The following is a 12,774-nucleotide window of genomic DNA, read 5'->3' as shown; positions in this document are numbered from 1 at the left end:
TAGATTAAGAGCAACCACAAAAACAGATTCTTTTGGTCTGGCATTCCGAATGAGGTCTTGTTGCACAGCTAGCACAGGAAAGGAAGCCATAGACAGAGACTTTAATCTTCTTGTATCCCACCCAAGAACCTTTTGTGCTCTAGCTGGCTTCCAGCTCAGCCTTCTGATTGGCTTGAGTATTAGATAAACTTCCTAATTCATATAAGCTTGACTTGCATTGTGACTTCTTATAGAGTACAAGCCCTAGCAGAAGATCAAGAGAGATCTGGGACTGAGATCCATGAATCTCTAGTGATGCCTTTGTGATAAATCTGATACTCTGATTTCTGTTTTCAGATCCTCATTTACTGTATAAAGTATTTATTATTTATTATTTAAATGTATTAAGTAGGATGGGATTGGAACTGCTGGAGTCTATGCAATGTTTTATAAGGAAATCAATTTATAAAATGCAAGTTCTGTGTAGTAGCATGCATCTTGTAAATATCATGAGCAAATTCTGGTCTATTTGTGTGAATCAATCCATTTGTTGAGGGAAGACCCAGTACTCTGGTAGTTACTCATCAGAGGAGTTTCAATAGAAGCACTTCTTGAAGGATCACTGAACACATGGTTTGAAACCCAGTAGACATTTTCTTTCAACAGCAATGGTTTCTCTTCATCTGTCATAAAGATATTGGGGCAGCAGCCTTAAATAACCTCACAAATATTTTGTTTTTCTTGTTATTTCTAAGACTCTTTCTATTAGTCTCTGGCACTGGACCATGATGTAAGATGTGCACAACTGAAGCCAGCATAGTTGGGATCACTGGGCTTAGAGATAATATCTTTACAAGATTGCACAAATAGCACCAGGTGCAAAAATCAGCATCTCAGAAACTTCTTACCTTGTTTAACTTGTGTATCCATATTCCTTACAATTTATTTTATTTGTGATAATGTGACTCTAACGTGATGCTAATGGAATGGAATGGAATTTTGAGTTTAACTCCCTGGTCTCGGGAGGAGATAGTTGCCAGCCAGCAATTCCCTTGCAGGAATGTTTCACACTTGGATGGAGACAGATGGCGCCACCAGCAAATGGCGGGGTGGGATCCTATTATTATTATTGTTATTGTTATTATTATTGTTATTAATAATAATAATAATAATAATAATAATAATAATAATAATAATAATAATAATTTTTACCCACCTCCCCCCGAAGGCTTGAGGCAAGTTACAACATATATAAAACCCCCAACAACTTTTAAAACCAATATAAAATATACAATAAACATCAACTCCATAAAACAAGATGCTGCGGCATTAAAAAAAATTCTTCTTGGACCCAGAATCTCCCAACTAAGTCCAGAGGGGAAAGGGGAAAAGAGGGTTCACTGACATAGACAGTTTTATTTCTCCTATGTTTTTGTGAACTACAACTGAATTCAAGGGGACTGATTGGCTGTTTTGGCAAAGAATCATATGTTTTTGGATGTGTGACACAGTTTACTAATTTAACAGAATTAATTTATGCTAAATATTCCCACTGTCATGAAGGGAGTTCATAGTCTGAGGAAGAATGCTTTGCACTCAAAAGTTCATGCCTTGAATAAATCTTTGTTGGTCTTAAAGGTGCTACTGGACTCTGATTTTATTGTGCTACTTCAGACCAACATGACTACCCATTTGAATCTTACAGTTTTCCAGTTCCTGTAAATCAAAACAGCCATGCTAACTGCTCAGAATCAAATCTAAACATCCCTATATGTTAAAGTCTCAAAATGCAGCATTACAAAAAATAATGTTCATTTTGATGGTTTATTTCAGGCTTTTCGTTATATTCCACAAAATCATGACCATAAATTATAGATTTTTTTGTTTTTGCTTCTCTGTTGTTCCTTAAACAGTTTTTTCAATGGCTTAAAAAAAAAGAAAGTCAATCAGAAGGCTCATTTTCCCCCCAAATTAGATCTGAAAACTCCTTAAGTAACTTCCAGATATTTTCCTTGCCCAGTACTTTCATGATCCTTCTCCCTTTTCTTTTGGGTCTTCTTCAAATGTGATTTTTTCTAAGGTTTCAGCTTTCTAAGCCACATAAGATTAAGAGCTGTTCACTACAGTTAATATTTTGTGAACAGATCAGGTACCATAAAGCCTATAAAAGATGCACACATCAAAATTATTTTTGAGGGAAGGGGCTTTTGATACTTTCTACTATTGAAATTGAAGATGATGTCATTCAAAACATAACTGAAACATTCATTGAAGTTTTATATATGGCATTCTAATTTCCCTATCACTAGCTTTCCACAAGAGGGCAATGCGATCCTTAAATTCAACATCCATTGTGAAAGCAATGCTATAGTATATATTAAATGATATTGTTTCTTCCAAATAGTATTATGGGTTTTTGCAAATTGAATACTTTTCCACTTTATTATTATTACTTTTGCTGATACAGCCATCATTACAATGGATAGTACTCTGTTATTATGTTAACAATAACTGTCATGCCAAGAGAGCCTTTATATGACCTTAATAAATATGAACATTACTATAGTGGCAATTTATTATTATTAATAATAATAATATTAAAGGCCACCCTTCCCTGCAAGCAGGCTCCCTGCAGTAAATTTAATAGTAACATTAATAAAACCTGTTAAAAACATTACAGTTTAAAACTGTCTATCTTTATTATTTTCCCACTAGATTAAAAGCCCATTTTATTCTGCAATAAAATGGGCGCTAGACGTTCCCCTCCTGTGCCGAGAGGGAAAGTCTTCAGAGTGGGCAGGGACGGCATGGAGCGGCTGTGAGAGGCAGTCCGGGGTGTGGATGGGGCTGCAGAAAAATGTTGGGCTCCCGATCCTGGTAGGCTTCAGTGGGGCCGGGGTTGAAACTGGGTCTTACCTCGCGTCTCCGGAGGGCACGGTGGGAGCGGGGATTGCATCGTTTGGGTGTCCTCGCAGCTGGGTGTGGTCAGCGGGCAGCCATGTTGCGTGGCGTGGCGGTGGCTGGGGGCGGCCATTTTCCGCAGCGCGTTTGCAGGGGCGCCGGGGCAGGCTCGGAGCTGGGGGCAGAGGCGCTTGGCGGCGGTGTGTCTGCTCACGGCCGCATCGTTGGGGCAGTCGGTGATCCTGGTGTCCTGGCCTTGCCTGTGGCGGCAAAGGGTGGGGACATGGGGGAAAGCGGCCAACGGCAAATCAGGCGCTGGAGCAGCAAGTCGGGCGCTAGGGCTCGGGGGCAGGCTGGGAAGGGGGCGGGCGGCGGCGGCAGTGGCGGAGGTGGGGTGGGGAGTGGGGGTGGGAAGGTCTCAGAAGGCCGTTGTCGTCGCCGCGGCAGCAGGGCTGGGGGGAGTTGTGACGGGGAGAGAAGGGCGATGGTCTGTCGGTGGGAAAGGAGCAAGGTGGCTGCGTCTTTGACGTGGCCGCCCTGCTCCTTTTCTGGCTGCAAACCATGTGGGGACGGAGTGTGGGCGCCGAGTCCGGGGCGGGCCAAGTGGCCAATTGGGAGGTGCGCTATGCAGTCCTCCCAATTGGCCACTTGGCCCCTGAGTGGCACTCGCTTCGCGGCTCCTGATTGGCCCTCTCCGAGTTTTTATCCCGCCCTAACTCCTCCCCAACAGCCCTTACTCCTTTATTTAATCCGCTGCACAGGAGCGGATTAAAGATAGTTCTGCTAGCATCTTTCTGCACTTGGAATAACCAGCATACCTAGAAAAGCTGAGATGGGGGAAGTGGGAGATGGAGGAAGGCCCATAGTTTTTCTCATTGTATCCTAGTCTCAGCCATAGACCTGCTGGAAGAGCACTGTTCTACAAGCCCTGTAGAATATTTATTTGTTTGTTTGTTTATTAAACTTATATCCCACCGATTTTCAAAGACTTACAACAGCTCACAATATAAAATCCCAATAAAACCCCACACAAAACTCATTATCCCCAGGACTCTAAGCCCCCTGTAACCACAAAAAGATTGGCAACCTAAAATCCCTCCCTTGAGCAGACCTCTCTAGAGGTGGGGGTATAGATGTAACAAGTAAGTCCAAGGAGGGGTCTTGCACTTCCTAGCAACAGCACTGGCCTCAACCAATGACCTGGCGAAAGAACTCTGTGACAGCTCCATCAGGGACCTCAGCTCTATCAGGAGCTCATTCTACCAGGTTGGGGCCATACGCGCTTCCTTGGGGCCAGGGGCCATCAAGAGATTTGCACCCATAGAGCAAAGTGCTCTGTGGGGAACATAAGCAGTCAAATGGTCCCACAGATAGGCAGTGCCCAAGCTGCGAATGGCCATAGAGGTCAGAACCCAAAGGTCAGAAGTGGCCAGAAGTGGCAACCAACCAGGCCAGAAGTGGCAACCGATGCAGCTGCCTCAGCAGCAGTTGGATATGAGTCCTCTGTGGAGTTTTTGTGAGGACCCTAACTGCTGTATTTTGAACCAGCTGGAGTTTATGGGTCAAGGATAAGGGCAGGCCAGCATAGAGTAAGTTACAGAAGTCCAATCAAGAGGTAACCATCACATGGATCATAGTAGCCAAGTGGTCTGGGGGCAGGTAGGGCACTGGAAGCCTTGCTTGGTAAAGATAGAAATATGCTGTGTGGGCTACTCCCATGACCTGGGTGTCCATCGACACAGAGACATCCAGAATCATGGCCAACCTTCACTACCAACTGCCAGGAGATTATTTTTGCCCCTTCCAACAATCTGCCTGTAAAGCACAGTAGAATCCAAAATGTCATTAGATTTCATATTCTCTCCATTTTACCATGCCCTACAACTGGACCTAAAGCCTCTTGTGGCGCAGAGTGGTAAGGCAGCCGTCTGACAGCTTTGCCCATAAGGCTGGGAGTTCAATCCCAGCAGCCGGCTCAAGGTTGACTCAGCCTTCCATCCTTCCGAGGTCGGTAAAATGAGTACCCAGCTTGCTGGGGGGTAAACGGTAATGACTGGGGAAGGCACTGGCAAACCACCCCGTATTGAGTCTGCCAAGAAAACGCTAGAGGGCGTCACCCCAAGGGTCAGACATGACTCGGTGCTTGCACAGGGGATACCTTTACCTTACAACTGGACCCCTTTTGTATGTCAATGGTCACTTTCACAAGATGTTTCATGACACCTAGCAAAATATCTATTTGTTTGTTTGTCTAAAAATATATATCTTGCCTTTCCTCTAGGTTCAAGGTGGCTTAAAATAATAGTTAAAACTATATTCTGCTAAAACAAAAACAGAGCAAACCTGAAATCTCTCCCCTGGCTCACAGTGTATCCTGAAGATCTCCAAGCAGCGGGTCTTCATCACCTCTTCAGGGATCCCCGTCCCTGTGCTGGAGCTAGCACTCGAGACAGGCCACTCTATTATAGTTATACCATTCATGCTATTCATTCATTCTTTTAATTATTCAGATACCTATTTAACTGAAATATTTGAAGAGGCACAAAACCCCCAAAATTATTTGGGTTTCTGGTACAAAAAGTCATAGTCAATAGATTTTGTTTTCAAAACGGCCTGAAGTGTGTTAAGTTTCCCAGTTCTTGTTTGGAGGCAATTCTAAAAACAACCCCCCCCCTTTAAGGGACAAGAGGTTTTCTTTTCCCACTCATTTGGAAAGGAAAGCCCACTCCTTCTTGACACATCTGATAAGGGAACATGTCCCTGACAAGAAACCATGAAGTTCCACATTACCTCAAATCATTTTGAACTAGTAACTCTAAGATGGAAAACTAGGTTTGATTTCCCACTTCTCTACATGCAGCCAGCTGGGGAGCCTTGGGCTAGTCACAGTTCTCTTATAGCTATTCTTGCAGAGTTGTGCCGCAAGAGTTCTCTCAGCCCCACCTGACTTACTGAGAATCTGCTGTGGGGAGAGGAAGAGAAAGGAGTTTGTAAGCTGCTTTGGGACTCATTCAGATAGTGAAAAGCAGGGTATTAAAAACAGGTCTTCTGCTTTTTAATTTTTGTCCATATACAGGATTGCAGTAACACTCTCGTAAAACTTTAAAATAAAAACTCCCAATTGCTTCTGGTTGAGGAGGAAAATAAGCATTATAACCATCCCCACATATAGGAACTCACTAGCATTCCTATGTCTTAGACATCAGTTGATAATGGTCCGTATGAAGAGACGTCTAATAAATCCAAACTGTATGAAGAAACATCTAATGAACAATGTACTAGGACTAGGACTACCAAAATCTGAGTGAATCCCGTTTGTGATGCTACAACAACCGTTTTGCTTCATCTTCCTTGTTGGTCCTGCAACCTGCAGTAGCCTTCAAGCTACTGACCCAAGCACACAATTGACAGTCAGTTTTATTGAAATTAATGGATCTTGGCTCCAAATAAATAAACTCTGCTTCTCCTAGATTTTACATTAGGTTGCTTACATATTTAAACTATTCATAGTATACAGAACAAGCTACTATTAATTTCCATAAATGATTAATTGTTTTGGTGTGTAGTTTAAAATGGATTCAGTAGTAATAATGTAAAATGATTATAACATCCTCTTGACTCTCATGCTGGAACACTTAATCATTTAACCTTGCAAGAAACTATGCTTAGAGCCTTTATTATTCCTTGGGGGAAGAAAGGCAGTATGGGATAGCCCAGTCTTCCAAGATCTCAGAAACTAAGGAAAGGGTTTGGGGTTTGACTAGGAGACTACCAAAGGAGGGCAGTGGCATTCAAACAATCCATTCACAACTTATGAAAGTCATACCTGACTTTTATAATGTCTAGTTTGTAAACCCCCATTTCCTAAAAAAAAAACGAGCTCATCTTTTTATGTTAGCTCATAGCTTTACAGTGCATCTCCTAGTGGCTTCCTGCAAAAATCACTAGCACTTGTCTATGAAAGAAGTGGTATAGTCTGAAAAAATAATCATGCCGTGCTGAGGGACAAGGTATTGTATATCCCAGTGTAAGCCAATTTAAGATGGCACAAAACTGGCCAACACCTGCACTAACTCTCAAGTAGGTCTCGACAAAGCTTTTTTTTTTTTAGATTGAAAGCTGTGGCCTTTTGACAAACCTGACTGTCAATAGATAGACAGTGCAGAATGGCTGTCTAGCACTGAACTACTTAAGAGCAGTTTTCTGTTATCAAGAGGCAAAATCCATTCAGGTGAATTCTGATTTTAGCATGTATCATTCCTCATGATATACAAAAATCAGAATTCATCCAAGTTGATTTTCTCTCTTGACAAACAGGAAACTGCTCTCAACTATTTCGGTGCCAGATAGCCATTCTGGATTTTTCATTATGTCTATATATTGACAGTCGGATGCAGTTGACAACATGCCAGGAAGAAATAGGTGGGGGGAGGTTATACTGGTGCTGCATCGGCAGCACACCACAACTTAGGGTGAAAAATGGCAGTGATGTCATGATGTTGGGGGCAGTGCTCCAGGACTTGCCCAAAATTTACCATACTGCTTCGAGTGAATTCTTGCTTGTCATCCTTGATGTCATGATGTCAATTCTAGTTTTCAGCAAAAGTAATGGAACCTGGTGATGCCGGTCATTTCCTACTACTGGACCTGGTGGTGGCAACAGTGGGGCAGCCTCAAAAATGACAGGGTAGTCCTTACCAGCTTGGTGGCTTGGCAAGATTCTGACCTCAACGTAAGATAGATTGATCAGTGCAGGGGAGAGTGACACTAGGAGTTAGCCGTCTGTTACAATGGCTATCTGACAATACATGCAAGACATAGAGATAGAAGAATCTCCACATTCAAAAAACATACCATTAGGGACATTAACACAAAATACAATGTATTGCCTGGGAGGGGCATTCAGCATTGCAACACAATCTGGTTTTTCTCATTGGTATGCAAAGTATACTGCACATCTCAAGCAGAAACTATGAGCAAAAAAGAAAGATGCAGAGTACACATGCAGCAATCGAATTAAAGCCATACCACCTGAATTCAGTGAAAATGGACAGAGTGTGTGCAGAAAAGGCCTATGTTATTAGCAGCAGTATGGTTCCCTATAATAAAAGATGCAAGACTTATGACCAGCCATCAAGACATCAGTTTTTCCATTCACCAAAAATGCACCACCACCCCCAACACCCAGTAAGTGTCCTTTTGTTATTGGAACCTTTCATATTTATAGATAACTGTCTGAGAGGTATCAGCACCATCCTGTGTGGGCATGATATTTCATTAGTATGACCACCCGACCATTATATTGTTCAGTCTTTCTATTGTCACTTGCTTCCTTGCTCCTCCTTTGCTCTCTTCCTCCTTTTCTATAGCTTATCCTGCACACCCACAGAAGTATTTAACCTTTTACATAGAATCAGTAACTGATATCATTTCAAAGAAAAGCCTATTCTGGTCTCATGGGCACCTCCTATTGAATTGTAGTGTGCCTGAGGTATTGGCCACTCAGTCTTTTTTCATTATGTTCCTTTTTAAAATACATTTGGACAGAAGCCCAATCTGAACCTATGTGCTGTTCACACATTTTAAAGAAGAACCTTCAGGAATGTTTAGAGAAGAACAGGAAGAACATTAAATGTAAGAGAAATATATTCAACAGAAGATTTATAGCTCCAGTGAGATTTGGTTGTGTCTTACTTTTATAATTTCATAGGTCAAAAGCATCAAGGAAGTATTGTTAGATTTTCCCATAGACATAATACATGTATTTTGAAAAATATAAATAACTTACAAATCAGCTCAAAGACATAGAGAAAAAATGGCATTGAAGGAGATCTGGAGGCGGGATCCTGCGTTCTTCCTCCAGCAGCACCCCATGGCCCCCCCAAAAAAACTTTGTTTTTAAATATGCACTTAATTGTTGTGAAAACTGAGGGCCATTCCGCACTCGTCCAAAATAGCACAGTGGTTACAAATTGAAATCGCTGCTGTTTTGCTGTTATGCACAACATTGTCGACAATCTGCAACACTCCTGAAACCGTTCCGCAAAAAGCGCTTCATTGTAGCACTTTCAGGGAAATCCCAAAAAGTGGATTCACCCTCTGGAAAGCGCTACACTCTTGCAACCAATCTGCAACACTAGCGGGAAAGTTCTGTGCATTACCATTGTTGCGGTTTCTGCAAAGTCCCTCCCCCTAGCTCTCTCCTCTGATCTTCCGGCGAAGCGATCGCCATTTTTTTTCTCCGAGTGAACAGAGATCAACGCACCGGTGAGCCTTTGTTTACCCAGCGAGGCTTCCCTGGCTGCAGAGCTGTTTTAAGTCACCAAGCACGAAACAACACACAGCCCCGTTTGCTGGTTTACTTTCCCTTTATTTTTCATTGTATTTTTGGGTGAAAATCATGCCCGTGCTGGGGGGGGGTAATTTTTTTTTTCACTCGGGGGGAACATGGCAACAATGAAATGGCAGCTCAAACACCACCTGCTACCTAGATGGGTCTCTCCTCAACGCAGATTCGTTGCAACGTGTGTGTGTGTTTTTTAAACTTCCTTAAAGGGAAAGGGGCTTTTGGGGATCATGATAACGGCTGCCCATTGGCTGCTTGACGGCCAGGGGTGGGACAAGCTCGGCAATATCATTTCCTGGCTAGCGATTTTTGCCGAGACCGGAAACCTGTGGGAAACGATAGAAACGAAACTGGATTCCACTACAAAGCCAGGTATGCATAACGATGAATTCCACAATTTAAAATGGCGTTTTTTCATCCCGCAACCAATTTGCCACATAGTTCCTGGTGTGGAATGGCCCTGAAACACTGTAAGCCAATACATGACTAAACTGATGCTTCCTTTGAATGATTTAAATGGAGAAGCACACAGTCTTTACCCATAAAACCAGACACTGGTGTATTATGCATGGCAGGAAACCTCACAAAAGGTCTGCTCCAAAAGACATTGGTGTTTTTATTTCCGCGTGTGGGGCTGGTTTCACTATGGAAAAGTCACCACAGTATTTTTGATTATGCATGGCATTCCCCCCTCATAGCCGCCACTTCGTCTTTTCAGTGCAGTATTTAAAACTAGCTTTAAAATTATTTTTCTTTTAGAACTGTCATGAAAAAACTTGTTTTTGAATGCATAAACACTAGCGTGTTCTTGATTTCCTCCCTTGTACCACCATATACCAGTGGGTGAAGGGACAACCTCTAGCCCCTCATCTACTAATGGGACCTTGAGGCATTCCTTGTTTGGCACAGATCTCCCCAACTCTGCTATGGCAACATTACACCAGCAGAAATTAATTATTCATTCCCTCAGAGGCATTTGCAAGCATTTCAATCCACTGTCTACGAGGAACAGCATAAATCTAAGGGGGAAAAGTTGTAGTGTTTTCAAAAGGCTGTGTACCCTGATAGAAATTTCTTGTTGAGGTCTCCGTATCCGTGTACAACAATTCTCATAAGTATCAGTAGCATGTACCAGAGTGGTGTTCATGTGACATTTCAGCTGACCACGGTTTGCCAATGAACATTTAGCACATGGAGAAATTGCCCCCCCACACACACACTATTTGCCATCATAAGTCCATCTTTCAAGTACATAATCCTTGCAGAAAAACATGACCATTTTTTAAAATTATGATTTAAAAGGGTCAGCATGCTGACTTCATTAAGAACCTTTCCACACATAACCCACCATTGTTTCTGCGCCTTTAAGAATAGCTGTAGTTTCTTTTGACAGGTCCAAAAGTATTCCAGCACTTTCCATGGCCTCACTAGTCATACAAACTAAAGAAAGACTAGAAATGCAATGTATAAATAATATGGTATACAGGCTGATTCCCACCATCATTGCATGCTTCATATGTGTACAGAAACGGTCATCTCGCCCTCGAATGTGTAAATGGAAACTTCACAAGAAATTAAATATAGAGCACTGGAATTTTGTCTATGTGTTAGATTAAAAACATATTGTGGACTGATAGGATACACCATGACATTTTGGGGAAACATCCAAACAGTGCAATTACTTGAAACAGTGTGATTGCTTTTTCACTTGTATAACTGAAAATCTAGAGGAATCCCAGATAAATAAAGGGGGTGCTGTGAAAATACAGCTTCAGAGAGCAGGCAGTAGCATCTTACTCATGGTGCCATGAGGATAACTAGCCCGAAAGGGATATGGTGGATTTTTCAAGCTGGCATTTCTGTTCAGAAGACTTCTTTAGCAAGGGAATAAACGTCATTTGCAAGGATTTGCCTAAGGCAGCTCACAAAATAAAACCAACCACAAAATTTAAAAATCATGACAATAAACATCAAGATGGGAATTTTGCACAGATCTTCTTGGCAGTCAATGATACAATGACATTATATAGATCACATAGACTCGTTATGTAGTGTGGCAGCCATTCCCCGTGTACACATGGGGGACAAAGTCCCCCGGTGCATACAGTCCATCTGGAGTTGTGCATACACACGTATAACTCTGGAGTTGGAAAGTTCTGCTGTACCTCGTTGTGGCAGTGGTAGCAGGGGGTGCGAGGGGTGCAGGAGTCCCACTGCAGGATGGTCTTGTACTGGTCCCCCCAGTATAAGAAAGTGTGGGGAAATCCCCCCAAATTCCCCCATCTGAAATTTGTGGAACCACCATTTGCCGATATGCCAAAGACACTGCCTGCCTGTGTTGTTCCCACTCCTACCCATCTGAAATTTGCAGAGCCATTTTTGTGGCTCTGTCACAGATGCCGACCACCAAGAGTAGCAGTTTGGGGTGGGGGTGGGATGTGGCAGCAGCAGGTGGCATCTGTGGGTGACAGAGCCATAAACCAAGATTCTGCAAGCTTTTGGGGGAAGTGGGGATGAGATGTAGCGCCCACTCTGTTTTTTTGAGGGAAACTCTAGCTTAGAGCATTGCCCCAATTTTCCCAGTCTACTGACATCATTTTCATATGATGTCAGCACCTCAGGGAGCTCCCGGAACATGCCCCAAATTCCCTTGCAGCCAGCCCGATTCCCCTGCAGACAACCCTAGCTGTATGCTGAGAACTGCTAGCTAGCATGGCAGCTTTCATTGTTTGAAATCTGAGGGCTGTAAAGCCCTCTCTAAGTTTGTGGAAGGTGATGCTGGACAAGTAGGAGGCTCTGCTGTGATCCCATTTGAGCTATTTAAGTTAGAATATACAAAATCTACAGTATGCATGTTTCAAAAGCATATTAAAAAAGCATATTACCCTACAGGAGGCATCAAAGGAGATGGGTATTTACCATAGCTAGAATTGGAATTTCCTGATATTTTTATTTATTTTATTTATGTATTTGAATTTGTATTCAGCTTGGGGTGGTTTACAACATTGTATGATATATAAAACAACTTTATATAATACATAAAACAAGCCCCAACTCCCCCCCCCCCCGACCAGCTGGGCAAGAGGGAGCATAAAGATGCTAAATAAGGTTGAGAGGAGGATTGCATCTTGTGGCACCCCACAGTGGAGGTGATATTGGTGCAATTGCATCTCCCCAACAGCTACCCTCTGTCTGCAACCCCAGAGAAAGGAGAAGTCTGCAGAAGTTACGAAGCTTGTGCAGCATCCTTAAAAGGCCATCTCATGTAAGTGATGGTAGAACCATGTCATCAGCATAGAGAAGCATAGATACCCTCTGCTGGCTAAGTGACGGTGGAATGAACTGTGGGCCTGTCAATCTTTCTCCATTATATCATTGAGGAACAGGGAGGATAAAACGCACTCCTTTTTACCACTCTGAGGACTGAAATCTCCTCCATTAATGATGCAGACATGCCTACTCTGACTTTGGCTATTAGGTTACTGTGAAGTTTGCATATCAAAACTAGTAGCCATTTAATGTTTGTATCAACCAGCTTTGACCAAAGC

The sequence above is a fragment of the Paroedura picta genome, chromosome 7 (genome assembly GCF_049243985.1).
Source record: "Paroedura picta isolate Pp20150507F chromosome 7, Ppicta_v3.0, whole genome shotgun sequence".
NCBI lineage: Eukaryota > Metazoa > Chordata > Lepidosauria > Squamata > Gekkonidae > Paroedura > Paroedura picta.
The sequence above is the reverse complement of the archived record's forward strand: the minus strand, read 5'-3'. Positions refer to the sequence as shown.